General features: G+C 41.0%; 1 long non-coding RNA gene across 1 annotated transcript; it reads right to left on the reverse strand.

Annotated features, from left to right (window-relative positions):
- Positions 1-23344: 23344 nt before the first annotated feature.
- LOC136320089 (uncharacterized) lies at positions 23345-26640 on the reverse strand. Its single transcript, XR_010728259.1, has 3 exons — positions 26525-26640; positions 25159-25312; positions 23345-23483 (listed from the first exon to the last, which is right to left on the reverse strand). It is a non-coding gene; the product is annotated as an uncharacterized lncRNA (long non-coding RNA).
- Between the last annotated feature and the right edge of the window lie 1222 nt (positions 26641-27862).

Genomic DNA, 27862 nt, shown 5'->3' on the forward strand with positions numbered 1-27862 from the left:
GATTAGGAAAGTAGAAGAGGTTATCTGTGGGTTTATCATGCAAGTTTTTATTTCTAGTATGTTACTTCTTACATTTTAGTGGTTATATGTTCAATAGAACTTTTGTTTTTTAAGTCATGATAGAAAGCATTTTATATATTACATATTCTTTAAAAATGTTTATTTTTCAATTACAGTTTACATTCAATAGTATTTTGCATTAGTTTCAGGTGTGCAGCATAGTGGTCAGACAATCTTATACCTTACAAAGTGGTCCACCTGGTACTTCCAGTACCTACCTGTTCCATAGTTATTACAATAATCGGCTGTATTCCCTAGGTTGTTCTTTACATCCCCGTGACTATTCTGTAACTACCAATCTGCACTTCTTAATTTCTTCACCTTTTTTATTCAGTCCCTCAAAGCTCCCTTCCCTCTGCCAACCACCAGTCTGTTCTCTATAGCTCTCAGTCTGTTACAATTTTGTTTTATTAATTTTGTTCTTTATTTTTATTTATTTATTTTAGATTTTATTTATTGATTTGGGGATGGAGAGAGAGAGAGAGAAAGTGAGGGAAGAAGCAGGGGTCATCAACTCATAGTAGTTGCTTCCTGTATATGCCTTGACTGGACAAGTCCAGGGTTTTGAACCAGTGACCTCAGCATTTCAGGTTGATGCTTTATCCACTGCACCACCACAGGTCAGGCCATTTTCTTCTTTAGATTTCATATGTAAGTGAGATCATATGGTATTGGTCTTTTTCTGACTGACTTAACTCACTTAGCATAGTATCCTCCAGGTCTCTCAGTGCTGCCCACAGATGGTAAGATTTCATTCTTTCTGTGGCAGAGTAATAGTCAATTGTATGTATGTACCACAGCTTTTTATTTTTTATCCACTCATCTATTGATGCGTTGGGTAACTTCCATATCTTGGCTATTATAAATAATGCTTCAAAAAAACCATGAAGGTGACATATTCTTTCAAATTAGTGTTTTGGATTCCTTTGGATATATGCCCAGAAGTGGGATTGCTGGGTCAAAAGACAGTTAAATTTTTAATTTTTTTTTTATGATTAAAATAAGTGTTTTAATATGTTCTATTTCGAAATTGTAGACAAATTCTGTTGCAATCATATCTTTTAGTGTATTTGTGTATTTACTGCATTATATAAATTATTATATTTTCACAAAGATGATGCCCAAGAAGACATTCTACTTCATTATGTTAAACTAAATATTGAAAATTTTACAATAAGATGAAAACCTAAAATCTTGAATTGCAAAGAAACTATAGCTTACAGAGGAAAACCTAATGTCAGATTTGAGATCAGCACACTCGAATTAGGTAAGAACAAGTGTTTTTGTGGATGCAACAAAAATTTTGTTCCCCAGTGTTTGAAACCTTGCCCAAACTGAGAAATAGAACAAAGGTAATCTAGTTGCTTTTTTTCTTTTCCTTGTTTACCAGCCTTTATATTAGGAGGACTCATAAGGGAGCTTACTTCTTGAACGATCTGCAAACACTTTTTTCTTCTACAGAAGCTGTGGAGAGGAATTTTAAACATCCTCTTCAGAATCAAGAACACAGATTCACTACTCATTCCATTGTCACATCCAGGACCCACCTGGACAATGACTATTTTGAGTAAACAATTTTAAGTTTCCACAGTCAACTCTTATTTACCTGATGCAGATGTATATAGTTAATCCCCCCTGAGGCAAAGCAAAGCAAAACAAAACAAAATCTAAACTAATTATCTCCATTTGATTTTAGAAAGTCTTGTAGTCTGAGGATGCCCAAGACATTTACTTCAAAAAATTATAGCCAGTTTACAGCAAGCACTCTTCCTCTACCCTCCCCAGGGTCCTTCTCTGTTTTTCTGCTTTCTCTCCCTCATCCTCTGCATCTCTGCAACCATACCCTGAATTCTGGGAAACCACAGTGACAAATTAAAATCTTCGTTTCTTTTCTAAATAATGTACTCTACCCTGGTTATCTTCATTTCTTCCATTTCTCTAGCTCTCTTTTGATTATTCAAACATATAGGCCAACATGATTTTATTCAATTCCTCTAATTATAAAAACAATTATAAAGTTAAAAGCATAATTATGAACAGTGTTATATAAAAATATATTGTTTTTTTTTTCATATTTGGAAAATTTTATTGTTTTTTTATATATATAAATAAATTTTTATTTTAATGGGGTGACATCAATAAATCAGGGTACATACATTCAAAGAAAACATTTCCAGGTTATCTTGTCATTTAGTTATGTTGCATACCCATCACCCAAAGAGAGATCGTCCTCTGCCACCCTCCATCCAGTTCTCTCTGTACCCCTCCCCCTCCCCTCCCCCTCTCCCTCCTTCCCTCCCCCCACCCCCCTTAGCCACCACACTCCTGTTCATGCCTCTCAGTCTCGCTTTTATGTCCCACTAATGTATGGAATCCTGCAGTTCCTGTTTTTTTTTCTGATTCGCTTATTTCATCCCGCACAATGCTACCAAGACTCCACCATTCCGCTATAAGTGATCCAATGTCACCATTTCTCCTAGATGAATAATATACCATGGTGTATGTGTGCCCCATCTTCTTCATCTAGTCCTCTATTTTTTTTACAGTGATTAAATGCCTTTAAGCAAACTCTTGGCCAATACAGCAAGAATCCATAAATGAGTAGTGTCCTTAACATGTTCCCCAAGTCCAAGTTGGCCCCCTCACCATGCCAAATCCCTGAAAAATGCAACCCAACCACAGTTCAGTCTGTTAGGAGCTGTCACAGGGAGCAGGAGTCCAGGAAAGTTCCCCACAGGAAAAGTCCGTATGGCACTGGAATTGTTGTCACCATTCTATACTTTGCAGCTCATGTCCAAGTCCCAATGACCGCTGCTTCTAGCTGGTAATGATTCAGGTAGACTGGAAAAAGCCATTTGCAGCATGCGTGGATATGGAGCTTCTGTTCTCCTCTGCCTGGAGAGTTGAGACCAGATTGCTTTTCCCTGGAGCTCTGTGACTGTGGCCTGGTAAAGAGAACCTTGGGATACACTAAGCTGGGTGGCAAAGGTAAATTCATAATACAAGTTGGCAAAAGGAGGAAAGAGAGCTCTAAATTAAGAGTAGGTCCCAGCCTGAAATATGAGTGGGGCATTGAGGTAGGAGGAATAAAGGAATCACTATATATTAAGCAAAGCAGCAGAAAATAGGACTATCAACACCCACAACAGAGATCTTTGAGGGAAGAATAAAGAACCTGACTATTCAGGCAAAACATAATTAAGTGGCCCTTGTGCAAATGAGATCAGTTTACCTGCTTCTTGGAAGAAATACCCTAGGCTCGTCCACAGTGTCGTAGATGGGGTCGACGACCCTGGGCACCTTCAGCCTTCAATGGCAAACCCCAGCATTCTGGGCAAGGTTAGGTCATAGGTGGCTGGAGCAGGCCTGGAAGAGACTGAACCCTCCCTTAGAGGAGCAAGGGGGAAGCCCACCTTCCAGTGTCCCTGTTTCCTCACAGCAGAGGTGTGTAAGCCTGGCAGGCTTTAGCTCAATGACCTTCCTTTCCCTAATTGAAGCAGGACCCAGATGGCATCCTATGAGACCCCTTTGGGGTGCTGGAGCCTTTAAGGGTGTATCCTAAAAGCTGGTAGTTCCCCCTGATCTCTATTGGGCTTTTTCTGCCTCTAGGTATCTTAAAAGCCATTCTCAGAAGATCTCGCTGAGGGGTTTGAGGATCCCCATCCGCCTATATAAATCTTTTCCATATATCTGGAGCTATTTGGAAAAAAGACAGAACAGTGTTATTAGCTAGATCTAATAAAGAAGGTAGATTTGGTGTCTCCTGTTCATCAGCTTTCAAAAGAAATGTAAATTTTTTTTTTTTTAAGTAAAAAGCATGATATGGTAGACCCGTCGGAGTCATTGGCCTGGTGTGCAGGATTCCCGGGTTCGATTCCCGGCCAGAGCACACAGGAGAAGCGCCCATCTACCTCTCCACCCCTCCCCCTCTACCCCTCCCGGTCCCTCTCCTCCCGCCCACAGCCAAGGCTCCACCGGAGCAAATCCACCCTGGGCACTAAGGATGGCCCCATGGCCTCCGCCCTAGTTGCTAGAATGACTCCGGTTGTAACAGAGCAACATCCCAGATGGGCAGAGCATTCCCCCCGGTAGGCATGCCAGGTGGATCCCAGTCAGGCGCATGCAGGAGTCTGTCTGCTTGCCTCCCCATCCCCATCCTCAGAAATATACAAAAAATAAATAAATAAAAGAAAAAATACAAAAAAAAAATACAAAAAATAAAAGGGGGGGGGGGCATTCCCTTGTGCTAAAGCACCAGGAAGCATGGAGTGAGCTTGAGTATGTCCTATGAAACTTGGAGCTCTATGTTTACATATAAGACTTTGAAGAAGGAGGAACTGCTGAAATAGTTTGTCAGCATTTGTCCCTAAGACAGCAGTCTTTATAGTGGGAACACCATACGTAAATATTTGCTGTCTGTCTATAGATTAAGGGGGGAATATGGCCAATGCTGAAAAGCCATGATCTTTGTGCCCCTCCCCTCCCCCAACCCCCTCCCTCTCCTCCCCCCACCCTGTAACCCCAACACTGTTGTTCATGTCTCTGAGTCTCATCTTTATGTCCCACCTATGTGTGGAAACATATAGTTCTTAGTTTTTTCTGATTTACTTCTTTCACTCAGTATAATGTTATCAAGGCCCATCCATGTTGTTGTAAAAGATCCTATGTCATCATTTCTTATGGCTGAGTAGTATTCCATAGTATATATATACCAAAGCTTTTTAATCCACTCATCCTCTGATGGACACTTGGGCTGTTTCCAAATCTTTGCTATTGTGAACAATGCTGCCATAAACATGGGGGTGCATTTCTTCTTTTCAAACAGTGCTATGGTGTTCTTGGGGTATATTCCTAACAGTGGTATAGCTGGGTCAAAAGGTAGTTCGATTTTTAATTTCTTGAGGTATCTCCATACTGTTTTCCACAGTGGCTGCACCAGTCTGCATTCCCACCAGCAGTGCAGGAGGGTTCCCTTTTTCCACATCCTCGCCAGCACTTATTCTGTGTTGTTTTATTGATGAGCGCCATTCTGACTGGTGTGAGGTGATATCTCATTGTGGTTTTAATTTGCATTTCTCTAATCATTAATGATGTTGAACATTTTTTCATATGCCTATTGGCCATCTGTGTGCCCTCTTTGGAGAAATGTCTATTCATTTCTTTTGCCCATTTTTGGATTGGATTGTTTGTCTTCCTGGTATTAAGTTTTACAAGTTCTTTATAAATTTTGGTTATTAACCCCTTATCAGATGCTATGTCAAATATATTCTCCCATTGTGTAGTTTGCCTTTTTATTCTGTTCTTATTGTCTTTAGCTGTGCAGAAGCTTTTTAGTTTGATAAAGTCCCATTTGTTTATCCTGTCTTTTATTTCACTTGCCTGTGGAGACAAATCAGCAAATATATTGCTGCTAGAGATGTCAGAGAGCTTACTGCCTATGTTTTCTTCTACAATGCATATGGTTTCATGGCTTACATTCAAGTCTTTTATCCATTTTGAGTTTATTTTTGTGAGTGGTGTAAGTTGGTGGTCTAGTTTCATTTTTTTGCAGGTAGCTGTCCAGTTTTCCCAACACCATTTGTTGAAGAGGCTGTCTTTACTCCATTGTATTGTCTTACCTCCTTTGTCAAATATCAGTTGTCCATAGAGCTGTGGGTTTATTTCTGAGTTCTCTGTTCTGTTCCATTGATCTATGTGCCTGTTCTTATGCCAGTACCATGCTGTTTTGAGTACAATGGCCTTATAATATAACTTGATATCTGGAAGTGTGATACCTCCCGCTTTTTTCTTCCTTTTCAGGATTGCTGAGGCTATTCGTGTTCTTTTTTGGTTCCATATAAATTTTTGGAATATGTGTTCTATGTCTTTGAAGTAAGTCATTGGTATTTTCATTGGTATTGCATTGAATTTATAAATTGCTTTGGGTAATATAGACATTTTAATGATGTTTATTCTTCCTAACCATGAGCACGGTATATGCCTCCACTTATTCGTATCTTCCCTGATTTCTTTTATCAATGTTTTATAATTTTCTGAGTACAAGTTTTTAATCTCCTTGGTTAGATTTATTCCTAGGTACTTTATTTTTTTGGTTGCAATGGTAAAGGGGATTGATTCCCTGATTTCTCTTTCTGACAGTTCATTATTAGTGTATAAAAATGCCTCCGATTTCTGAGTATTGATTTTATATCCTGCCACCTTGCCAAATTCTTTTATCAGGTCTAGTAGTTTTTTGACTGAAACTTTAGGGTTTTCTATATACAATATCATGTCATCTGCAAATAATGATAGTTTTACTTCTTCTTTTCCAATTTGGATGCCTTTTATTTCTTTTTCTTGTCTGATTGCTGTGGCGAGGACTTCCAGAACTATGTTGAATAAGAGTGGTGAAAGGGGGCAACCCTGCCTTGTTCCTGATCTTAAGGGGATAGCTTTTAATTTTTGCCCATTGAGTATTATGTTGGCTGTGGGTTTGTCATAGATGGCCTTTATCATGTTGAGGTATGTTCCCTGTATTCCCACTTTGCTGAGAGTTTTGATCATGAATGGGTGCTGGACTTTATCAAATGCTTTTTCTGCATCTATTGAAATTATCATGTGGTTTTTCTCCTTTCTTTTGTTTATGTGATGAATCACATTGATTGATTTGCGAATATTGTACCAGCCTTGCCTCCCAAGAATAAATCCTACTTGATCATGGTGTATGATTTTTTCCATATATTGCTGGATCCGGTTTGCTAATATTTTATTGAGGATTTTTGCATCTAAGTTCATCAGGAATATTGGCTTATAATTTTCTTTTTTTGTGTTGTCTTTGCCTGGTTTTGGAATCAGAATTATGCTTGCCTCATAAAAGGAGTTTGGAAGTCTTCCTTCCTCTTGAATTTTTTGAAATAGCTTGAGAAGGATAGGAGTTAGTTCTTCTTTGAATATTTGGTAGAATTCACTTGTGAAGCCATCAGGCCCAGGACTTTTCTTTTTTGGGAGTTTTTTGATAGCTGTTTCAATCTCATTTGTTGTAATTGGTCTGTTTAGGTTTTCTGATTCTTCCAGATTGATTTTTGGAAGATTATATGATTCAAGGAATTTGTCCATTTCATCTAGGTTGTCTAGTTTTTTGGTGTACAGTTCTTCATAGTATTTTCTTACAATATTTTGTATTTCTGTTGTGTCAGTTGTTATTTCTCCACTCTCGTTTCTAATTTTATTTATTTGAGTCCTCTCTCTTTTTTTCTTGGTGAGTCTTGTTAAAGGTTCATCGATCTTGTTTACCTTTTCAAAGAACCAGCTCCTGGTTTCATTGATCCTCTGTATTGTTTCTTTAGCCTCTATGTCACTTATTTCTGCTCTGATCTTTATTATTTCCTTCCTTCTACTACATTTGGTCTTTACTTGCTGTTCTTTTTCTAGTTCTTTTAGATGCAGGGTTAAGTTGTTAATTTGAACTTTTTCTAGCTTCTTGAGGTATGCCTGTAATGCTATAAACTTCCCTCTCAGGACTGCTTTTGCTGTGTCCCATAAATTTTGAGTTGATGTATGCTCATTATCGTTTGTTTCTAGGAATTTTTTAATTTCTTCTTTGATCTCAATGTTAACCCATTCATTGTTTAATAACGTGCTATTTAGTTTCCAAGTGTTTGAATGTTTTTCAATTTTTCTATTGTGGTTGATTTCTAGTTTAATGCCATTGTGATCAGAGAAAGTGTTCGATATAATTTCAATCTTCTTAAATTTGTTGAGCCCGCTCTTGTGCCCTAACATGTGGTCTATTCTAGAGAATGTCCCATGAGCGCTTGAAAAGAATGTATATTCTACTCTTTTAGGGTGAAAGGTTCTGAAGATATCTATTAAATCGAGTTCATCTAATATGTCCTTTAAGTCTGCTGTTTCTTTGTTAATTTTCTTTCTTGAGGACCTATCTAATGATGTTAATGGGGTATTGAAATCTCCTACTATTATAGTATTGCTGTTGATCTCGCCCTTTAAGTCTATCAAAGTCTGCTTTATATATTTAGGTGCTCCTATATTAGGTGCATAGATATTTATAATGGTTATATCTTCCTTTTGTATTGCTCCCTTTATCATTATGTAGTGACCTTCTTTATCTCTAACTATGGTCTTTGTTCTAAAGTCCATTTTGTCTGATATAAGTATTGCTACCCCAGCTTTTTTTTCATTTCCATTTGCGTGAAATATTTTTTTCCATCCTTTTATCTTCAGTCTGTGTGCATCTTTTGATTTAAGGTGTGTCTCTTGTAGACAGCATATGTATGGGTCCTGTTTTCTTATCCACGCAGCTACCCTATGTCTCTTGATCGGATCATTTAATCCATTAACATTTAAGGTTATTACTGATATGTAATTGTTTATTGCCATTTTTTTCTTTAAAACTGTTTTTCTCTTTTGCTATATTCTTTTTTTCCTTTGATCTGTTTACAACAGGTCCCTTAGCATTTCTTGCAGCCTTGGTTTGGTTGTAGTGAAATCCTTTAGTTTTTTTTTTGTCTGTAAAGCTTTTTATTTCTCCTTCAATTTTAAATGATAGCCTTGCTGGATAAAGTAGTCTTGGTTGTAGATTCTTGTTCTGCATTACTTTGAATATTTCTTGCCATTCCCTTCTGGCCTCAAGTGTTTCTGTTGAGAAGTCAGAAGTCATCCTTATGGGGGCTCCTTTGTAGGTGATTGTCTTTTTTTCTCGAGCAGCTTTTGATATTTTCTCTTTATCATTTAGCTTTGGTAATTTAATTATGATGTGTCTTGGTGTTGGTTTCTTTGGATTTCTCCTTAATGGAGTTCTCTGTGCTTCCTGAACATGTGAAATATTTTCCTGCCTTAATTGGGGGAAGTTTTCCGCTATAATATGTTTGAACAAAGTCTCTATCCCTTGTTCTTTCTCTTCTTCTTCAGGAACCCCTATGATGCGGATGTTATTTCTCTTCATGTTGTCACAGAGCTCTCTTAGAGTTTCCTCAGACTTTTTGAGTCTCTTTTCTTTTTTCTGCTCTGCTTCCATGCCTTTATTTATTGTGTCCTCTAACTCACTGATTCGATTCTCTGCTTCATCTATCCTGCTTTTAATTCCTTCCATTGTATTCTTTATTTCAGATATTGTATTTGTCATTTCTGTCTGATTCTTTTTTATTATTTCAATGTCCTTTTTTATATTTGTTATCTCTTTATTTAGGTTTTCGTAATGGCCATCTATGGTGGTTCTAATATCTTTGAGCATCCTAACAATCGTTATTTTAAACTCTGCATCTGGTAATTTGGTTATATCTGATTCACTTAGGTCCTTTTCTGGGGATTTCTCTTGGTTTATTTGTGTTGTATTTCTCTGCCTCCGCATTTTCTCTTCACGAGAGTGGCTGTGATCACGTGCTTGGGTGCACAAGGGTTGGTGGCCTTGGCCTTTGCCCCGCCCCCGTGTGTGATGTTATGCTCGGTCCTGAGGGCACTGGTGAGCACCTTTGCTCAGCTGCGGGTCTCCGCCTGTTTCCGAGCTTTCGCCCTGCCTTTGCAGGATGATCCCACTCAAGGAACAGCTGCTAGCCTTGGCTCTACCACCAGGAAAGGCTGCATGCCCAAGCTCAGCTTCGTAGCTGAACTCCGCCTCTTCTGGGCTTTTGGCTCCACCCCCACGGGAGGAGCCTGCTACCAAGTCAGACCGCAAGCCTGGGTTGCACAGGCGGGGCAGGGATGTGCTCCTCTGCCCTTGCTCCGGGGCTGGTTTCTACCCTTTCTGGGTTTCCCGCCCTTCTCCCGGAGGCTGGATTACAGGCTGCCTGCAGCTGAGCTTAGCCGCTTTTGCACGCCCCCTTCTCCCTAGCCGGGCAAGATTGAGCTCACACCTGAGCCCACTGGTGGCCAGCCGGCTTCCGCCCCTGCCAGCAGAACCACACTTTTGTCTCCCGCTGCCGCCCGATCTCCGGTGCGCCCTCAGCCATGTGGGTGGGGGCGTTGCAGCTCGGACCCTAAGACTCACTACCGTAGACCCGAAAGCTCCCTCCTTCTATGCGACTCTGCTCTGAATGCCGCGGGGGAGCTTGTTTGGCTGCTCTCCTGCTTCCCTTTGCTGGTATTGCTGTTTCCAGGGGAAATATTCCCTTCAGCTTTGGGGAGTGACTCGTCCCAGGGGTTAGAGTGGCTATCTCCCAAAAATGTTTCTCCCTATGCCTCCTAGATTGCACTCTCTTCCTGTTACTGTGGTTCTCTCCCCTCTCCCTCCGTCTCCAGGAGCCCCGGGTGAGTGTTTGTGAGAGAGATGTTCTGCGTGGTCCCTTTAAGAAGGATCCTGGGTCTGAGAAATCAGACTTTCTCACAGACAGTATCCTGACTTGTTTCCAGCTAAATACTGTCCTTATGCTTCTTCTGGGCTCTGGGGCTGCAGGCTGGGGCTTTGTTCCTGGGGCTCAGGGCCCTTTCCCCTCTGCTAAACTCACTTCCTGCCACGCGAGTCTCTCCCTGCTGCTGTTCGCTCCGAGAAGCTGGGCAGCCCTCTCCGCGTTTCCGCTTTTCCTACCAGTCTCTGGGTGGCTTCTTCAGCGTTCCTGGGTTGAAGAGTCCTTTTAGTTTAGTCCAAAGTTGGTTTTTCCAGTTGATAGTTCATAAAATTAGTTTGTAATCCACATTGGTTCTGGGAGGTAGATGCTGGTACGTTCGCCTACTCCAGCGCCATCTTGTCTCTCCTCAAATTTTTAATTTTTTGAGGAAACACCACACTGTCTTCCACGGTGGCTGCTCCACTTTGCATCCCCACCCACAGTGCACGAAGATTCCCTTTTCTCCATATCCTCGCCAGCACTTGTTTGTTGTATTATTATATATTCTTAATAAGAACAATAGGCTATATGACATGCCAGCTACTACAGTATACATCAGTAATTTGTTATTGTTCTATATTTATTTTGTTTTCCATGTTTATTATTATAATAATCACCATTGTAAATAAAGCAATTTTTATATATAGAATTATTTCCTCAAGCTATATTCCATAGTTCCAAATTTCCATTTGAAATAGTTTTACAAGATATGAGATTGGTTGTTTCATTAGGATGATTGGTTATCCTAAAAAATCTCTTTGCTAATCTGACACATGAGAAATGATATCCACTATTACATTACTTTAATTTCTTGCCTATAATAAAACTCTTGTTTATAATATTTGTTGCAAATAGCTTTCCCATTTTTGTTTCTTTTTAATTCTATTTATTAGAAGTTTGACATAAAAATTTTAAACTGTTTAAACTTACTTGATATTTTGCTATTTTTATAATAATGTGTATGAATTTGTAAGCTAAGAAATCCCTTATTCACAAAGTGTTAAATATTAATTTACATTTTTAATATTGAATAATAATATAGTCACCTAATTTTTTAAAAAGATATCATATGATATCCTAAAACTGTGGTAACCTGGTATTCTCCATATAAGTAAATAATAATCTCAACATAATTTCTTTTTACTTATTTATTTTTAGAGAGAGAGGAAGGGTAAGAGAGAGAAAAACATTGATTTGTTGTTCCATTTATCCATAAATTCATTGGTTGACTATGTGCCCTGACCAGCAATCTTGGGACATCAAGACAATGTTCCAATCAACATGATTACCTAGCCAGCACAGGCCAACATAATTTCTTGAATAATCTTATACTTTCCTATTGCTTTTTTATTATTATTAAATTTAATGCAGTGACATTGATAAATCAGGGTACATATCTTGAGAGAAAATATCTCTAGATTATTTTGACATTTGATTGTGCTGTATACCCCTCCCCCAAAGTTAAATTGTCCTCTGTCACCTTCTATCTGGTTTTCTTTGTGCCCCTCCCCTCCCCTAACCCCTCTCTCCTTCTTCACCTCCTTCCCCCTCCCCCAACCTCCCGCCCCTGTTGCCATCACATTCTTGTTCATGTCTCTGAGTCTCATTTTTATGTCCCTTCTATGTATGGATTCATCTTAGTTTTTTTTTTTCTGATTTACTTATTTCACTCCGTATAATGTTGTCAAGGTCCATCCATGTTATTGTAAATGATCCAATGTCATCATTTCTTATGGCTGAGTAGTATTCCATAGTATATATGTACCAAAGCTTTTTAATCCACTCGTCCTCTGAGGGACACTTGGGCTGTTTCCAGATCTTTGCTATTGTGAACAAGGCTGCCACAAACATGGGGGTGCATTTCTCCTTTTGGAGCCGTTCTATGGTGTCCTTGGGGTATATTCCTAAAAGTGGGATAGCTGGGTCAAAAGGCGGTTCGATTTTCAGATTTTTGAGGAATCTCCATACTGTTTTCCACAGTGGCTGCACCAGTCTGCATTCCCACCAGCAGTGCAGGAGGGTTCCCTTTTCTCCACATCCTCGCCAGCACTTATTCTGTGTTGTTTTGTTGATAAGCACCATTCTGACTGGTGTGAGGTGATATCTCATTGTGGTTTTAATTTGCATTTCTATAATGATTAGTGATGTTGAGCATTTTTTCATATGCCTATTGGCCATCTGTATGTCCTCTTTGGAGAAGTGTCTATTCATCTCTTTTGCCCATTTTTGGATTGGGTTGTTTGTCTTCCTGGTGTTGAGTTTTACAAGTTCTTTATAAATTTTGGTTATTAACCCCTTATCAGACGTATTGTCAAATATGTTCTCCCATTGTGTAGTTTGTCTTTTTATTCTGTTCTTGTTGTCTTTAGCTGTACAAAAGCTTTTTAGTTTGATATAGTCCCATTTGTTTATCCTGTCTTTTATTTCACTTCCCCATGGAGATAAATCAGCAAATATATTGCTCCGAGAGATGTCCAAGAGCTTACTGCCTATGTTTTCTTCTAAGATGCTTATGGTTTCACGGCCTACATTTAAGTCTTTTATCCATTTTGAGTTTATTTTTGTGAGTGGTGTAAGCTGGTGATCTAGTTTCATTTTTTTGCAGGTAGCTGTCCAATTTTCCCAACACCATTTGTTAAAGAGGCTGTCTTTACTCCATTGTATGCTCTTACCTCCTTTGTCAAATATCAGTTGTCCATAGAACTGTGGGTTTATTTCTGGGTTCTCTGTTCTGTTCCATTGATCTATATGCCTGTTCTTATGCCAGTACCAGGCTGTTTTGAGTACAACGGCCTTGTAGTATAACTTGATATCAGGAAGTGTGATACCTCCCACTTTATTCTTCTTTTTTAAGATTGCTGAGGCTATTCGTGTCCTCTTTTGGTTCCATATAAATTTTTGGAATATGTGTTCTATATCTTTGAAGTATGTCATTGGTATTTTAATTGGTATTGCATTGAATTTATAGATTGCTTTGGGTAATATAGACATTTTAATGATGTTTATTCTTCCTAACTATGAGCACGGTATATGCTTCCACTTGTTTGTATCTTCCTTGATTTCTTTTATTTATGCTTTGTAATTTTCCGAGTACAAGTCTTTAGTCTCCTTGGTTAAGTTTACTCCTAGGTACTTTATTTTTTTGGTTGTAATTGTGAAGGGGATTGTTTCCTTAATTTCTCTTTCTGACTGTTCATTGTTGGTGTATAAAAATGCTTCTGATTTCTGAGTATTTATTTTATATCCTGCCACTTTGCTGAATTCATTTATCAGGTCCAGTAGTTTTTTGACTGAGACTTTAGGATTTTCTATATACAATATCATATCATCTGCAAATAATGATAGTTTTACTTCTTCTTTTCCAACTTGAATGCCTTTTATTTCTTCTTCTTGTCTGATTGCTGTGGCTAGGACTTCCAGGACTATGTTAAATAAGAGTGGTGAAAGGGGGCACCCCTGCCTTGTTCCTGATCTTAAGGGTATTGCTTTTAATTTTTTCCCATTGAGTATGATGTTGGCTGTGGGTTTCTCATAGATGGCTTTTATCATGTTGAGGTATGTTCCCTGTATTCCCACTTTGCTGAGAGTTTTGATCCTGAATGGGTGCTGGATTTTTTCAAATGCTTTTTCTGCATCTATTGAAATTATCATATGGTTTTTCTCCTTCTTTTTGTTTATGTGATGAATCACATTGATTGATTTAGCAATATTGTACCAGCCTTGCCTCCCCAGAATAAATCCCACTTGATCATGGTGTATGATTTTTTCCATATATTGTTGGATCCGGTTTGCTAATATTTTGTTGAGGATTTTAGCATCTATATTCATCAGGGATATTGGCGTATAATTTTCTTTCTTTGTGTTGTCTTTGCCTGGTTTTGGAATCAGAATTATGCTCGCTTCATAAAAGGAGCTTGGAAGTCTTCCTTCCTCTTGAATTTTTTGAAATAGTTTGAGAAGGATAGGAGTTAGTTCTTCTTTGAATATTTGGTAGAATTCACTTGTGAAGCCATCGGGCCCTGGACTTTTCTTTGTTGGGAGTTTTTTGATAACTGTTTCGATCTCATTTGGTGTAATCAGTCTGTTTAGGTTTTCTGATTCTTCCAGATTGATTTTTGGAAGATTGTATGTTTCAAGGAATTTGTCCATTTCCTCTAGGTTGTCTAGCTTTTTGGCGTACAGTTCTTCATAGTATTTTCTTACAATATTTTGTATTTCTGTTGTGTCAGTTGTTATTTCTCCTCTCTCATTTCTAATTTTATTTATTTGAGTCCTCTCTCTCTTTTTCTTGGTGAGTCTACTTAAAGGTTCATCAATCTTGTTTACCTTTTCAAAGAACCAGCTCCTAGTTTCATTGATCCTCTGTATTGTTTCTTTAGCCTCTATGTCATTTATTTCTGCTCTGATCTTTATTATTTCCTTCCTTCTACTATATTTGGTCTTTACTTGCTGTTCTTTCTCTAATTCTTTTAGATGCAGGGTTAAGTTGTTTATTTGAGCTTTTTCTAGCTTCTGAAAGTGTGCCTGTAGTGCTATGAACTTCCCTCTCAGCACTGCTTTCGCTGTGTCCCATAAATTTTGAGTTGTTGTATGCTCATTGTCATTCGTTTCTAGGAATTTTTTATTTCTTCTTTGATCTCATTCTTAATCCATTCATTATTTAACACCCTGCTATTTAGTTTCCATGTGTTTGAGAATTTTTGAGCTTTTCTGTTGTGATTCATTTCTAGTTTCATGCCGTTGTGATCGGAGAAAGTGCTTGATATGCTTTCAGTCTTCTTAAATTTGTTGAGAGCACTTTTGTGCCCTAACATGTGGTCTATCCTAGAGAATGTACCATGAGCACTTGAAAAGAATGTATATTCTGCTGCTTTAGGGTGAAAGGATCTGAAGATATCTATTAAATCGAGTTGATCTAGTGTTTCCAATAAGTCTGCTGTTTCTTTGTTAATTTTCTTTCTTGAGGATCTATCTAGTGATGTTAGTGGGGTATTGAAATCTCCTACTATTATAGTATTGCTGTTGATCTTGCCCTTTAAATCCATCAAAGTCTGCTTTATATATTTGGGTGCTCCTATATTAGGTGCATAGATATTTATAATAGTTATATCTTCCTGTTGGATTACTCCCTTTATCATTATGTAGTGGCCTTCTTTATCTCTTACTATATCCTTTGTTTTAAAGTCCAATTTGTCTGATATAAGTATTGCTACCCCAGCTTTTTTTTCATTTCCGTTTGCATGAAATGTTTTTTTCCATCCTTTTACCTTCAACCTATGTGTGTCTTTTGTTCTAAGGTGTGTCTCTTGTAGACAACATATGTATGGGTCCTGTTTTCTTATCCACGCAGCTACCCTATGTCTTTTGATTGGATCATTTAATCCATTTACATTTAAGGTTATTATTGATATGTAGTTGTTTATTGCCATTTTATTCTTTAAAGGTGTATTCCTTTTTTTTGCTATATTCTTTTCCAACTTTGATCTGTTTACAACAGGCCCCTTAACATTTCTTGCAGTGTTGGTTTGGTTGTAATGAATTCCTTGAGTTGTTTTTTGTCTGGGAAGCTTTTTATTTCTCCTTTGATTTTAAACGATAGCCTTGCTGGATAAAGTAGTCTTGGTTGTAGGTTCTTGTTCTGCATTACTTTGAATATTTCTTGCCATTCCCTTCTGGCCTCAAGTGTTTCTGTTGAGAAGTCGGATGTCATCCTTATGGGGGCTCCTTTGTAGGTGATAACTTTTTTTTCTCTTGCAGCTTTTAATATTTTCTCTTTATCGCTTAGCTTTGGTATTTTAATTATGATGTGTCTTGGTGTAGGTTTCTTTGGGTTTCTCTTTAATGGAGTTCTCTGTGCTTCTTGGACTTGTGAGAGTTTCTCTTGCATTAATTTAGGGAAGTTTTCAGTTATAATATGATTGAACAAAGTCTCTATCCCTTGTTCTTTTTCTTCTTCTTCAGGAACCCCTATGATGCAGATGTTATTTCTCTTCATGTTGTCACAGAGCTCTCTAAGTGTTTCCTCTGACTTTTTGAGTCTCTTTTCTCTTTTCTTGTCTGTTTTCATGCCTTCATTCCAGTTGTCCTCCAACTCGCTGATTCGATCCTCAGCTGTATCCATCCTGTTTTTAATTCCTTCCATTGTGGTCTTCATTTCTGATATTGTATTTGTCATCTCTGACTGATTCTTTTTTAATATTTCAATATCCTTTTTTATACTTGCTATTTCTTTATTAGGTTTTCAAACTGCCCCTCCATTGTTGTTCTAAGATCCCTAAGCATCCTTACAATCATTATTTTGAACTCCGCATCTGGAAGTTTGATTATTTCCATATCACTCAGCTCATCTCCTGAAGGTGTCTCTTGTGGTTTCATTTGGGTTGCACTCCTTTGTCTTCTCATAATGGTGTTTTATTTGTAGAGTTGGTTGAGTCTAGGCTTGGTGTTGTCTGCCTCAAGTTTTCAGTTGTGTTATTTCTAGGTCTTCTTGGGTTGGTATCAGCTATTATTTGTAATCCACTTTCAGATTTGGGCAGCTTTGAAGTCTTGATTTGTTTGTTTTCTTAACAGGTGATAGTCTTGTTAACTGATCTCAGCAGGGGGCTTCCTTGAAACTGTAACCAGGAATGCTGTGGGTGTAACCTGAGACGCTGAAGGTCTCTTCCACCAACTAATCTCACTAAGGGCAGGGTTTTTTCTCAGCTTCAGTAGGGGGAGGTGTATCTCAGATCTCCATGGAGACCTGAGTTACTGCCCCTCCTCCCCACTTCTTGTTTTCAGCTGTGTCTTGTTGCGCTGATTGGAGCTGGATAGATGTCCGGAGATCTCTGATCTGGAAGCACTTCTGCTCTGTTTTGTGAAAGGTTCAGTCCCTCCCCCAGCTATGGCCGCCTCCAGCACGAATGAGTCAGCTTTTTTATTTCGTTTCTTGCATACCTTAGCCCCTCACAGTCTGTCCCTCTCCATGTCCTTTCCACTTGGGAGATAAGCTGGTCTTTTCAACCCACCTTGCTCCCTGGTCGCCAGGTAAGTGGCTGTGAGCAGTAGTTTCTGCTCTTTTTCCTCTGTGAAATCCTCTCTGGGCTCTCAGCCTCACCCTCCCCCCCCCTTCCGTTCCTGTAAGCAGAGGAAATTCAGGCACTCCTTACCAGGATTATTGTGGCTTCCTCTTTGCTCTTTGGTTTTTGAGAGCTGTTCTTGCAGTTCAGTGTTGGTTTTTCATGCTGATTTTTCCTAAATTGATTTGTATTCCAGTTTGGTGTTGAGAGCTGGGCATCTGTGCATCAGCCTACTCCGCTGCCATCTTCTCCTATTGCTTTTTGATGCTTCCTTTATCATATATTAAGTTCTTACAAATAATCAGGCCTGATGACTATGGCCATATGCCTCCCTGTAAAAGTAGCTGGTTCAGCCACTGTCCCCTGCACCCTCCAAGTGTTTTGCTTTGAGACTTCCAGTACAAGTCACATTTGGATTCAGGAGTATTGAATCCTGAATGACTTCATCACTAGGTGTGGGTGTGAGGGAAGATGCAAGAAAAGTACAGGACAAACTCTTGAACAAACTCATGTTTTTGTTGGGTAATCAGGATACATACCTCTGATGTATATACACAAGTAAGCCCACAGTGCTGCAATTCATAGCAGGTACACAAAAGAGAGACAATCCAGGCAAATTTGGAGAAGGAGTTGAGGGTGAGATAAAAGACTGTAGGAAGTCCTCCTCGGATGCATCCTCCCTGGTCTTGCCCTTTTCTGAGTTACAGTGCTAGTTTCTTTCTCCCTATATGTCTTACTAATTTGGTGACCTTGGGTAAGTCCCTTAACTTCTCTAAGTCCCAGTTTCTTTAGCTGTAAAATGGGGCTAATAATAGCAATTATCTCATGGGGGTCATTAGATAATATATGAAGAGTGCTCAGCAAGACTCAAACGTGAAAGCTATTAATGTATGTTAGTTTCCTTCATCTGCATTCATCTCTCTTTCCTTTATCAAGAAAATATGTCAGACAGAAAAACTCAAGAACAGTATGATGTCACTCACATTTGGGATCTAAAAATGAAAGCAACAAATGAACAAGCAAGAAACACAAACATAAAAAAACCTCACAGACACAGACACAGTATAGTGGTTATCAGAGGGAAGAGGGAGGAGGTAGTGAAAAGTGAAGGGGGTTAAATATATGGTGACAAAAGAAAATTTGAGTGTGGGTGGTGGGCACACAATGCAACATACAGATGAAGTATCCTGGAATTGAACACTTGTAACTGATTTATTTATTTATTGTGACAGAGTCAGACAGAAGGACAGATAGGAACAGACAGGGACAGACAGACAGGAAAGAGAGAGATGAGAAGCATCAATTCTTTGTTGCTGCTCCTTAGTTGTTCATTGATTGCTTTCTTATATGTGCCTTGACCGGGGGGGCTACAGCAGACTGAGTGACCCCTTGCTCGAGCCAGTGACCTTGGGCTCAAGATGGTGAGCTTTGTTCAAACCAGATAAGCCTGCGCTCAAACTGCTGACCTTGGGGTCTCGAACCTGGGTCTTCCGCATCCCAGTCTGACGCTCTATCCTCTCTGTGCCACCGCCTGGGCAGCAACTGATATATTTATTAACCAATGTTACCCCAATAAATTTACTTAAAAAAAGAGAAGACTTGTTCTCGTATCTTTCCCATTGGCATTTACCAATTGGCAAATTTTATCTTAACAGCCTCGTTCCATTCATTAAGATGGGCAAAAATTCCTGAAGTAAACCTTTAAGAGCAGTCCAGAATCCTGGGGATCTTGGAAGCTGGACTATACTTTGAGAAAGCTCTTTTAATTTGAATTTTAGGAACTGAACTGTCCAATCTGCCCTACTTATGGTCACTGGAAATCAGTAAGAGGCAAGAGAGAGTCAAAGTTCAGTATCACATCCCCATTGTCATCCAGGGACCACAAGCACGACAGCATTCTCTGTTGTCAGACGGCAGTGTTCTCTGTGGGTTTTATCTGTTCCCTTCTGTGCAGAGATGAAAGCTGTCAGCCTGTGAAAGGAAGAGTTAGTCCCCCTTTGACATTCTGCGTGGTTTTGTAGCACCAGGTTGGAAATTGAGCCACTTTTCTTTTTGTCTCAAAATGTGTTTTCCCCAATATGTCTGACATTTTCTTGTTAAAGACTAGATTTTGTTCTCCTTCAGACATTTAAAAAGTTTAAATATAACAGAGATGAAAATTTCAAAATTATCAAACATTGACTACTCTTTGCTGAAGGGACTGATGTGTAAATGGACAAGCTTTTGAAGCAGAGTCTCGAGATAGGTCTGGTGCCGGCCGCATCACTAGTGTGTCTTCTTAAACAGTTACAGCATCTTTCATACTTGGTTTTCTCACACCCTCAATATTGATTTTCTTTCAGATAATGATAATCAAGGAAGTGGCTAACATTTATTTAGCACTTACTTTGTGCCAGGTGCCATGCCAAGCCCTTTAAATATATTTTAATTTAAGCTCATAAGGACCATAGGAGGTAGACACTATTATTGTCCTCATTTTACATGTAAGTGTTGCAGCAGAGGGTAAATCTGTGTGTTAGTAACTTAAACCAGTTCTATGTGATGCTTGCACTCTTAAATATTCTGGTATACAACTTTGGGATTCTTTTTAGAGATTGCTAAATGCTATCCTGAGATTTAACTGGAAATATAAACTTGTACTTGGGAAAGAATTGTTGCAAATTGAAGTAGGCAAGATTTGAAATATTCATAGATTTTTGTTTAAAATTCCCAGTCTTCTCTGTTATCAAGACTGGGCCATGAGCAATTCAATGGCAGGAAATATAAGAATCTCTGAGAGCCTGTGACTTTATCAAATATATATATATACATTCTTCCAACCTAGAGAGATGAGAAGCATCAACTCATAGTTGTGGCACCTTACTTGCTCATTGATTACTTTCTCATATGTGCCTTAATCAGGGGGTTGCAGCAGAGCGAGTTACCCCTTTCTCAAGCCAGTGACCTTGGGCTTCAAGCCAGCGACCTTTGGGCTCAAGCCAGCAAGCACGGGGTCATGTCTATGATCCTATGCACAAGTCAGCCACCCTGCGCTTAAGCCAGATGAACCTGCACTCAAGCCTGCGACATTGGTCTTTCAAATCTAGGTCGTCAGTGTCCCAGGCTGATGCTCTATCCACTGCGCCACCACCTGTTAAGGGAGTTGGAAGAATGTTTTTACAGGCTGTTAAATTGGGAGTTTCAAGGGAGGCAATAAATAAGACCAAGATGCAAATTTTGAAAGGAAACATTTCAAAATCAGGGCTATAATTCTTAAAAATCCTTCTTTCAGACCAAGGATATAAAACAATTGGGCTCCTGGGGATAAGGGAGGATTTGGGATGATGAGTGCTTTGGAGCGGGCTGCTACTGTGTTCTGAAGCCCGCCCTACCTACCCCCCCCCCCCCGCACGGGAGAGCACCATTTGTGTAGAGGGGGTGGTGGGGGATGGGGTGAAAGGTGGTGACTGAATTTCTTATCTTCTTGAGTGAGAAGAACTTTCAAGTTGCCACTTGGGGAGCTCAGTGTTTGTCCCCTGCAGGTAGACTGCGGTCAGACTGCAAATTTGGAAACAGAGAGGTTAAAGGTCAGGAGATGGGCTGGGTAGCATTTTTGGCAGGAAGATCAGATTTGCTGCTGCTTCCATATTGGTGTGTGTTTCTGGAGTTTTCCCAGGCTAAGAGATTGTTTCCTGTGAATTACACCTTGAAAAGAGAGCTGGTTTGGGTTATTCCTAAATGCTTGTCTACCAGACAACACCTGGACAGTGACTGAAACTATCATCACCAAGGGGGCTGATGGGCATCCTGTGCTTGAGGTCGAGGTACCTGGGGAAGAACACATTCTCCCTTGTGTGGTATTCTGGCTGGGAATGCTTAACCTCATTTAATTATAAAGAAATGCAAGAGAAACCCAAATTGAAGAATATCCTATGTATAAAGGGCCTGCGTTTTTAAGAAAATGTCGATGTCATTAAAGACAAAGGATGGCTGAGGAATTGGGACAGATCAAAGGAGACAGAAGAGATATGACAAATAAATATTATATATGTGTCCTGGGTGGGATTGGAGAATGTTATAAGAAACACTGTTTGGACAATGATACATTGAAATGTGTACGGCAGATTAAAGTTTTAGATCAGTGTTATACTTTCTGAACTTGATAGCTGTATTGTGGATACAGAAGAGAATATCTATCGTTGTTCTTAAGAATCCAGGAAGTATTAGGAGGTAATGAGCAGGAGGTATGCAACCTACACGGATATATCTGAAAATAAGTCACGTGTATATGTATAGAGAAAAACAATGATAAAACTGATGTGGCCAGTTATAAAAGTTGCTGAATTTGGGTCAGAGTTATATACTTTTTTGGTAATTTTAGATTATTTTAAAACAAACAAATAGAAAACCAAGTCATTTATCTCAGAAGGCATAGCCAGTAGCCAACGTTTATTCCAATCTCACCTCCCCAACCATGCCAACACAAAATCACCCCCTTCAGACGCTAGTGAGCCCCACTCCAGGCCTGCTAAATCAGAATCTTATGGGATGGGGCCTGGGGGGCTGTGTTTTAACAAGTTCTCCAGATGGTTCTTATTAAGTTTGAGAAGCACTGGTTTAGACTAGTCAGGGCCCATGCTTGGAGTTGGGGGTGGGTTAACCTCACTTGGGCTGTTATGTTAGATGGGGAAAGATGGCTGGGTATCGGGAGGCAACCAGAGAATCTACCTGACAACAGTGTTTGAGGGTGGATGTGAAATTCCCCTTCTACATACTCCTGTGTACCATCCACCACTCCCCTTCCAGCTTGTACCAGGAGGCTTCAAGTACACAGCATCTTTTAGCCCAAAATTTCACAGCAGGAAGTACAAACGATTAGTGTATCTGCATTAGAGAACAAACCCACAGAAGTCTCAATCGTGGACATAGATTATGTGAACTGGCAGAGTTTTCCATTTTTGGCCTAGTGAGGTAGTAAGGGGTGGTAGGGCTCTTCCCGTCTCCATGGAGAAAAATTTGGAAGGAAACTTATAAAGAGTGGTAGTGCTCATGAGAGGAGGCACCTGGCCTTGAATTCCTTAAATGAAGGCAGCTTGGTTTGTAGCTGGTATGTCAGACTTGTTGATCTGTCTGAATAGGAAAAAGGGAATTGAGAAGAGAAAGGTTGGAGGAAGGAAGGGATCAGTGGAGCAGCTCATATACCCATGTTGGTGTGGTTAGATCACAGAATTTGCAGGGCTCAGTGCAAAATGAAAATGCAGGCCTTTTGTTCAAAAGTGATCAAGAAGTTCAAGATGGCACCAGCAAAATATCAAACTAAACATGAGGCCCTTCTAAGCACATGACCCTTTCCACCTGCACAGGTAGCATGACTATGAAGCAGACCCTGTCTGAATCTCCCATGGTCAACAGGCGGGCAGACTTGCTGGAACTCCAGCCCAAAGGGCAGTCTGGCTGTGAGGTATTCTGTTAGTGGCAGAGCTAAGGGAATATGCATGAAGTAAGGCTCGGGTCAGTTCTTTCACTTCAGAGAACTGTGCATTGCAGAGGTCCTTCAGACCTATCAAAATCTCACCTATGTGCCCAACAGAAGGCCTCTGCAACTTGTGTTGCAGTGGACTGAAATTACACACCTAGTTTAGAATGATACATTTTCCCATTTCATCCTGATCTGACTTCCCTATCCGAATACTCAAGGGCCTCAAATGTGAAGATGCATGGGTAAAAGAACAGACCACACTCCTTCCTTATGGCTGTCCCATTGATCTGAGGAGGTCTGGAAGAGATGAGACCAGCATTTTAAACTGAACTAAACTGGGATGTGTGTGTGCGTGTTTAACAACTGAAAACAAAACGCAGGGCCGTCCTTGCAATGTCATTAAGAAACAGAACATGTAGATTTTACTATTTTATTTATTTTTATCTTCTTCTTCTTTTTTTTTTAGGTGAGAGGAGGGGAGATAGTGAGACAGACTCCTGCATGCGCCTCAACTGGAACCTGGGTCTCCGCATCCCAGTCTGATGCTCTATCCACTGCGTCACCGCCTGGTCAGGCTCCCTATACATTCTTTAGAACAATGATCACTAGGACTTTTGCATAGGAGTCTCTTTGAATGACATTTGGTTGAACTGATGTTCATAACCATTACTACTGTCACTATTAGAATAAGAATACTTAAGAATTCAAAAATTCTGCATCAGTTATTTATTATTTATCTACCAAATGTTTATTGAATTCCTAAATGAGTACTGCTAGACTCCCAAGAGGGATAATACAAAGCTGGAGACTATCTTAGAGGCTCCCAACAGTAACACCATGTGTGCAGACAGAAGAAGGCTTCTATCATGTAACAGGCATATCTAAGTTGCTAATTAACCTTTTCCAAAGGAGAACACAGAAGTAAAGACAGATCTGTCAGCTACATTGTAGGACAATGACTGAGTCTAGTTTATCTCAACATGCACAGGCTTTGCACTGGCATTTCCTGGATTCTGGGTCTGACACTCTATTCTCAAGGCTTTCTGAACACAAACATTTGCATATTAAGCTTATTCTTCTTTTATACTCCATTATGTGACTATAAATCTCAATCAAAACAATTTTTGAACTGTCAGACACTCTTGATCTGTAAATTAAAATTTTGGCCAGTTGTACAATTTGGCACACAACCTTCTGTACACCCAGAGTTCCTTCGCTTTTATGCAAATCTTGCTCTGTGGGGATTACCTAGGTCACATTTCTTTGGGTAGGGAATGTCCAAGCTGCTGCTCAAAGAGTTTGCCCTCTCTGGGTCTTCCAGAAAGGTAGGGCAAAAGGCTTCTAAAATGACATTTTAAGATGGGTGCTACAAAAGCAACAGAGAAGATGTGGAAATGTGTCCAGCCATCAGTTTCATTTATGAATACTGGAACGTTGAGTCAGCAGCTTAAAAAATTTTTTTTCAAGGGAACGCTCATCCACTGTTGGTGGGACTGTAAAGTAGTACAACCATTATGGAGGAAAGTATGGTGGTTCCTCAAAAAACTGCAAATAGAACTACCTTATGACCCAGCAATCCCTCTACTGGGTATATACCCCAAAACCTCAGAAACATTGATACGTAAAGACACATGTAGCCCCATGTACATTGCAGCACTGTTCACAGTGGCCAAGACATGGAAACAACCAAAAACCCCTTCAATAGAAGACTGGATAAAGAAGATGTGGCACATATACACTATGGAATACTACTCAGCCATAAGAAATGATGACATCAGATCATTTACAGCAAAATGGTGGGATCTTGATAACATTATACGGAGTGAAATAAGTAAATCAGAAAAAAACAAGAACTACATGATTCCATACATTGGTGGAACATAAAAACGAGACTAAGAGACATGGACAAGAGTGTGGTGGTTACCAGGGGTGGGGGGAGGGAGGACATGGGAGGGAGGGAGAGAGGGAGAGAGTTAGGGGGAGGGGGAGGGGCACAGAGAACTAGATAGAGGGTGGCGGAGGACAATCTGACTTTGGGCGAGGGATATGCAACATAATTTAATGACAAAATAACCTAGACATGTTTTCTTTGAATATATGTACCCTGATTTATTAATGTCATCCCATTACCATTAATAAAAATTTATTTAAAAAAATTTTTTTTTCAATTAGTATTATTTTGTTTTAGTTTCAGGCATACAGCATAGTGGTTAGACAATCATATACTTTACAAAGTGTTCTCCCTGATATTTCCATTACTCACCTGGTACCTAATTATAGTTGTTAAAATATTGCCCTGGCTGGATAACTTAGTTGGTTAGAGCACCATCCTGAAGTGCAGAGGTTGCAGGTTCCATCACCGGTGGGGCACATACAGGAACAGCTCGATGTTCCTGTCTCTCTCTCTTCCTGTCTTGCTAAAATTAATAGATTTAAAATAATTTTAAAAAATATTGACTATATTCCTTATGCTGTACTTTACATACCCATGACTATCTTTAACTACCCATTTGTACTTAATCCCTTCATCTATTTCCTTCACCCCCCAAACCCGGCCCCTCAGTCCAGTTTTTTGTATCTATGAGTCTGTTTCAGTTTTGTTTGTTCATTTATTTTGTTTTTCAAGATTACACATATAAGAGAAATCATACGGTATTTGTCTTTCTCAAGAGTCAGCAGCTTGAAAAGTAAAACAACAGGCCCTGGTCAGTTTGCTGAGTGGTAGACTGTCCACCTGGGGTGTCGATGTCCCCTTCCATTCCCAGTCGGGGCCTATCTGCTTCTCCACCCATCCCTCTCTTACTTCTCTCTCTTCCCCTCAATTGGAGTGAGTTGGCCCAGGGTGCTGAGGATGGCTCCATGGCCTATAGGTCAGGTGCTAAGAAGAGCTTGGTTGCTGAGCAACAGAGCAATGTCCCAAATGGGCAGTGCATCTCCCCTAGTGGACTTGCTGGGGTGGATCCCTTCCGGTTGCATGCAGCAATCTGCTTCCCCTCCTCTCACGGAATGAATAATAATAATAAAAAAGTAAACAAATGAAGGCTGTCATCGATATGTAACAGTGGGCTCCAGGAGGTGGAAGGTTAAACTTGGGCTTGGAGTTTATAGAAGGCTTAAGAGAAGGCTCACCACCAGTCAGTCATTGGCTACAAAAAATTGCCGGCTCGGCCAAGTGACGTTTCCCTCCACGGAGGATCGCCTCTACCTGGACATTTGCTGACAGGTAAAGTTTCACTAACAACACACACTGGAGACAAAAAACAAAACGATATACTCCAAAAAGAGACCCTCTCTCCCTCCTTCTCTCCCTTCCCTTCTCTCTCCTCTCCCTTTTATTTTCTTTCTTTATTATGTATGTATTTATTTTTTATTTCTATTTTTTCCTTGACTTCAACACCTTCCTCTCCCTTCGTCAGCAAATTACCCACCCCCACTCATCTAACCTTCACACTGCGGCTCCTCCTTTTCATCTCCAGCAGAACCGCTGGCTCACTCCACCGCTCAGGTCCCTAACGCCCACCCCTTCGCCAATTCTCAGCCTCACTGCCCCCCTCCAAGCTCCGGCAAAGCTTCTGGGCCCCGCCATCCTGCATTTTCCCAGGCGGGGACTGCCGCATCCCAGGTCTAACCACTCCTGGACGACTATACGGCGCGACCTCCCGGTCTTGGGGCCCCCGCCGACCCTCCATCACCTCCCCGCGTGCTACCCGCGCGCCGGGGAAGCGGCCACCGCAGCGGCTTCCAGGGTGGCCGGGCCTCCCGGAGTCGCTCCGGGTTCCTCTCCTCCCCTACGCCCAATGGGCACCACCACCTGGTCCAAAAATTCCCCCGAGGGCACGAGAGGCTCTGCAAACTCCAGCTCTTTCTCGGTGGCGGTGACTGTCGCGGTGGGGCGCAGGGAAGGGAGGGGGCTCGGAGGAGGGAGGAGGAGGAGGAGCAAAGGTGTTGGAGAGAAAACTTCTGAAAGAAACAGGAAACTTGCCAGGGAGGCCGCCGCTGCGGCTCTCCGGGTGCTCGGGCTGCGCACGTCGCGGGTGTCCGCGGCTGCTGCTTCGCTCCTGACCAGCTCCCCCGGCGCGGGGCAGGGCTGAGCCGACGCTCGGTGCTCAAACCGTACCCTCTGCAGCCGCTCTCGGCGCTCCGGCCGCGGCGGTTCCTTGGAGAGGGCGGCGAGGGCGCCGAGAAGAGGAAGGACGTCTACTTTGGAGCATGAAGCAGTATGTCTGAGAAAATGTCCAGCTTCCTCTACATAGGGGAGATTGTGTCCCTCTACGCGGAGGGCTCGGTCAACGGCTTCAAGCTGAGGGCGGGCTGGGCAGCGCTGGTGTCTCCTCGGGGCTCATCCAGTCCCTTCGCGCGCCACCGCATCCTCCCGCTGCCGCCGAGCAAGGCCCGGCCGCTGGGCAGGGTCTGCGCCCGCGGACAGCGCAGTACGCTCGGCTCGCCGGCGCGCAGGAAGCTGCCCCGAGAGGCAAGATCATCTCAGCAACTTCACGATCTCCAACTCAGAGACACATCCCCGAAAAGGAGGAAGTGATTCAGAAGCCCAGAGACAGGCCTGGCGAAGAAGTCTTCGCTGGCTTCTCCACGGGTTGTTTTGATTACAATGTTTGTTTTCCGTTAAAGGTAAAACAACACACCTTCTTTCCCCATCTTTTCTCGCTATTGCTCTCAACCCGTCTCTCAGGGCCGGGTTTGTAAGAGCTGGCGATAAAAGTCCGTGGCCTTGGACGTGGAATTCTAGCGAAGTGGTGAGCCAAAGTGTGGCTTTCCCCTGTGGCAGCAGCAGCAGCCCGTGCCTTCTTCGCTTAAGTAATTTCCTTTTGGCCTTGCCACAGCACGACTCGCCCCCTGTCGAAGGCAGCCCAGGTTATCTTGTCATTCAATTATGTTGCATACCCATCCCCCAAAGTCAGATTGTCCTCCATCACCTTCTATCTAGTTTTCTTTGTGCCCCTCCCCCTCCC

This window comes from Saccopteryx bilineata, chromosome 1 (assembly GCF_036850765.1).
Source record: "Saccopteryx bilineata isolate mSacBil1 chromosome 1, mSacBil1_pri_phased_curated, whole genome shotgun sequence".
Taxonomy (NCBI): domain Eukaryota; kingdom Metazoa; phylum Chordata; class Mammalia; order Chiroptera; family Emballonuridae; genus Saccopteryx; species Saccopteryx bilineata.